The 5,129-nt window shown below is 31.4% G+C and overlaps 1 pseudogene; it reads left to right on the top strand.

The window, feature by feature from the left end:
• The first annotated feature begins 345 nt into the window (after positions 1 to 345).
• On the top strand, positions 346 to 1,736 carry LOC148874686 (serine carboxypeptidase-like 50; annotated as a pseudogene).
• Positions 1,737 to 5,129: the final 3,393 nt, after the last annotated feature.

Raw genomic sequence — 5,129 nt, 5'->3', positions numbered from 1 at the left:
CATGGTTCGTAGATTGAGTATTTTAAAAATATTATTTTTTGTTAACCAACATTTTAGAAAATACAACTCCAAATTTGACACTAAAAGACAACCTTTGTGATCATTGGATAAGATTTTACATCATATTTCATTTTTATTGTTTGTTGTTTTGGTTTTGGGTACATGTAGCAATGTTAATTTCTTAATGGTCATAACTTTTTTAATCTAAAAAGATATATATCTAAATATAATTTATCTTATAAAAGCACTTGTTACTAATAACAACTACCAATCTCTTACATGCATGTGTAGGTGCCATTCTGCAAAGAAACCAACCTAGATCATTGAACCAAATAGCACATACAAATGGAGTTAAATCCCAACTTCACCACTAGACTCTTATGCCTCATTATCTTTTCCTTTTCCTGCACTTCTTTGGCCAATGCCTTTGTCTTCCCAAAAAAGCCATTCCCACCAAAAGTGAATACCTATGAATCAATTTGAAGTCTAGTTCTGGCATGTACTATGCATTTTATAAAGTGCAAAGTCCATTTTTAATTTTGTCTTAGACACCTCTATGCATTTGGATCCAAGGTGGCTCAAGTTGCACTTCCTTGCTTGGCAACTTTTATGAAATCAACCCTTGGATCATGGATTTTGAACACCCCAGTGAGGAAGACTTCTTGCAATTTAACCTAAATTTGAAACCAAATCCTAGTGCTTGGAATTGTAAATTTGGCTTACATTTTCTTGGCAATCCAACTGGAATTAGTTATAGTATTGATTCAACACCTTAAAAAAGACCAAGGATACGAATACTATTGTCGACCATCTTTTCATTGCATTCAATGCATTTATGTCATTAAACCCATTTTTAAGTCACCCAATTTATATCACCGGTGAGAGCTATGTTGGAAAGTATATTCCTGCAATTGGGTCTAATATTCTATGATGAAATTCTCTTGTATTTATTCTCCACAAATTGAATTTAAAGGGAGTTGCAACTGGTAATGGGTGTTCTGACTTTATAACCCAATTGGCTACAATTCCCACAATTGTATATTTCTCGAGTTTAATTAATGAAAAACAAAAGATCAAGCTTGAAGAACTTCAAGTTGAGGCTACAAGACTAGCCCAAGAGCGAAAATATAGCAACTAAGGCAAATAAGGATTTCATGCACCAGTTAAAGGAAATGAAAGGTTTAGCTACTCTTTTTTACCTTATGAGGAAATATCGCTATTTAACTGAGTGGGTTAATGAATTTCTTGTTGAATAAGAGGTAATGACGGCTTTGGGTGCAAAGAGTTTGATTCAAAAAGCATGCAATAATGATGTAAGTAAAGCTTTGATAGAAGATCATATGAAGAACGGAATATCCATGATGGAGGAATTGGTAAATAAGAGTAAGGTCTTGCAATACCAAGAACAATTTGATTTAAAAGCTAGAGTGGTTGACAATAAAGCATGGATAAATCAATTGAAATGGGATGATCAAGAGAAATTCCTAATGGCTAGGAGAAAGGTTTGGAATGTAAATAGATCATTCACGGGTCATGTGTAGTAATGGGCGAGCTTGACTCATGTTGTTGTTTTAAATGTTGGGCACATGGTCCCTATTAATCAGCATGTGAGTGCTCAATAAATTATTAGAGTGCAGTATTTTCGCAAATTAGAATCTAGCATAAAGAAGTCCAAATTTGTAGGATTCTCATTAAATTATAGTCATGTTTGTTTGTATGCAAATTGTACTATATGAAGAAATATTTTATAATCTTCTATCATAAAAGCACTATATGTTATAAATATTGTACACCTTGTGTGTGTGATGATAGTGGTCTTAGCTTGCAGTATAATCTATAAACTCATTATGTAAGTACTATAATTTCTAGTTCTTTATAAAAAAATTAAAGAAATGTTTAGATAGGTACTAGCATGACAAAAAATTACCTGTCATATATTGGGGAGACATTGTATCATATACCGATTTTATAGTTCCACGATTAATGAGTTAAGATGATTGATTTTGTGTAGTTTTTGAGATGGTTATCACTTATGAATGGTAGCTAGGACTTGAAAGCCAACTTGCTTTCTAATTCAATTTTATCACCTTGGATGCTCGCAATTTTTTTTCCATTTTGCAATAATAATAGGGATAAATTACTTACATATACACTAAGGTTTGTGCTAAATGCTTTCATATAACTTGTGTTTATTTATATAACCTATCAAAACCTTCTACTATTAAATATTGGTTGAACAAGTTAAAGGACAAAAATGCCCTTAGTTATTCTCTAAAAATTCAAAATAGTTGTAATGCTTAAAAATTTCAAAGAACTAGATCCCATTTTTAAATATTCAGTTCTTCACTCCCTCCCCCATAAAAGAGACAAAAAAAGAATTAATAAAATTTAAATAATGAATAATGTGCTACATTGGCTAGGAGGTGGTTGTTTCATGAAGATGTGCTAGCTGATAAATGCCTAAGTATTGTCATAATATGCCTTGTTATATGGATGCTTGTATTGCCTGAGTGTGATATTGATTATGAGTGGTAGAGAATGGAGGTTTGCCTTGGTGATGGTGGCCCTAGGTATTGACTAGGTGTTTAAGGAATAGGAACTTTCCTTATTAGTTGCTTTGTTAGGTGAAAAACTTTATTAAGAAATGCTAAAAATGACCTTTGATTCAAAATCTAAATTATTTTTATGGAGATTATTCAAAAAGTTTAAAGGAATTAAGATCTATTATGAGGGAGAAAAGGTTTGATGTTGATGTTAGTTGTGTCTTTTGTGAGAGTAATGATGAATCTATTGAACATATATTCTTATATTATAAGTTCGCTAGGGTTGTTTGATTTGGTTCACCTTGGGGTTTATGTGGTTAGCTAAACGGAAGTTCTTTTCTTGATTTTGTATCAAGAATGTTAGATAGCTTAAGTAATAAACTTGATAGATCTATTCTTTTTTTTTGTTTAGTTAGTTGTGAGAAAATTAAGCTTATTAGACTTGACATTATAATTTCTAATATTGTTAAAGGTATGCTATCTAATATTGTTGATTTGCCATGTTCCAAAAAGTTATTCTTATCAGTAGACCTGTTCATGGACCAAGTAGCCCAATGAGCCATCCCATTACAAGATAGGCTTGGACATGAATTTAGGCCCTTGGGCTTGGGCTTGGGGCCAAAACAACTAGCCCAACTTTTTTCAGGCCAGGCTCAAGCTTTCTCAAAAAAGCCTAGCCTCAGCTCGACCTCGACTTGATAACATATTATATAACAAAAAATGTATTATATATATATATAATATGTCTTTTCTTTGTTTCTCAACTATTTTTCAATTCATAGTAAGATCTTTAATTATTTTAGGTCTTGAGTTCTTTTAATATAAATAAAATAAAATTTATTGAAAAAAATCCCAATTTTCTAGTAAGATTTTAGGCTTAAGCTCAAGACCTAGGTCCAATGGTTAGATTGGGCTTAGGCCCAGGCTTGAATGTGTTATATTAATACAGAGACAAGCCCAATCCAAACCCAACCCAGCTTGACCCATGAACAAGTCTATTTATGAGATGAGTTGTGATATAGTTTAAAATAGTGCTATAATTTTCAACTATGATAATGGAATGATGACTAATAGATTAGTAATTATGCATTTGTATGTTCAACTATGACTTTCAATTTTCTGGCTATTGCAAAGAGGTCATGTCCTTCTAGGGAAGGAGTATTTGAATCAATTTAAACATTTAGTTGTGCTCATCAAACCTTTTCACTCAAATCTGAACTTAAATGAATATTGCTTGTTGTTGTTGGAGTTGAGAGAGATAAGTTAGAAGAGATGAAGATATCAAGATTTATACAAGTTCGATTATTCCCAAGCCTACATCCTGTTCTTAAGGCTAACTCATTAAGAGTTTCAATCCACTACTTAATTGGTTTTCATGATGCCAACAAAACCATATTCATCATAATGGATAGCCTTTATAGGTTCTACCCAAACCCTTTCTCTCACAACCAAGCCTTTGCCTTTCCACCAAGATGACTCGATGCTTTGTCTTTTCTTTCAACTTAAAATACTTGACATACATTTTTTTTGTTCCCCCTTTTTTCAACTTTCTTGATTGTTGATGAAATTTTATACATGCATGAGATGTCCCCATTGGATAGAATACACCAATACAACTCAAAACTAATAAACTCAAAGATGAAGATAGACTATTTGCTTGCAACATGCATGGGGTGACCTTACTTAACCAGGGGATTACAGTTATGTGAGAAAAAGATTTATTATTAATGAGATGCCAATTTGAGTCTTCTCTTCTCTTCCAAAAGTTTTCTTCACTTTTCCCCCTTTTTTTAATTTTAATACATCAATGTAAGCTCTTAACTTTTTGCTTTGAGAGACAACTCAATGTTCAACCTTTTTGGCATTTCCCTAATGATTAAGAGAGAAGTCTCTTTCTCTCTATGTCTATAATGCCTTGGAAATTCTTATTTCCTTGTCTTCTTTAGACTAGACAAAGTTATACACTTTAGGAGTCTAACAGTTGTTTTAGGAGTTACTTTTGTTCTTTCACAAAAATGGTAAATAGCTTGATGCTTGAACTCCAAACTTTCCCAATAATAGAATATTTACTTTTTATCTTGGAGGATATCCATTTTCTTGTTGGAGAAAGGCAACTTTTTATTTTTTTTTTTCATGTAAGAAAATAAAAAGTGAGATCTTTTTAACCTTTCACAAAAATGGCAATAGGGCTGCAAATGAATCAAATCAAATTGGATATTGGTAATATCCAAATTTGATATGTAAGCAATCAAAATTGAATTGGATCATATTCATCTAATTCAGATCATAATTGGATATAATAGTATAAATAAATTAAACTAAAAAATATCAAAGTATTATATATTATTAATAACATGACTGATATTATACTTTATGAACAAAATTAATTGAAAATTACTTGTCCAAAAACTACAGTTTAGTGAAAAATATAGCATTCAGACAAACTTTATTGACAGATACAATATGAATTTTAAGTATATATGAGCACATATATTTTAGTTGAATCAAAATAGTTTATATCAAATCAAATAGGGTGGATCCATATTTGATCCAGTTACAAATGGATCAAATTTGAATCACCCATAA

Source organism: Nelumbo lutea, chromosome 1 (assembly GCF_056320005.1).
Source record: "Nelumbo lutea isolate HS-2025 chromosome 1, American lotus-T2T, whole genome shotgun sequence".
NCBI classification, from domain to species: Eukaryota; Viridiplantae; Streptophyta; class Magnoliopsida; order Proteales; family Nelumbonaceae; genus Nelumbo; species Nelumbo lutea.
Note: the sequence above shows the minus strand (reverse complement) of the source record. Positions and strands in the feature narration are given on the sequence as shown.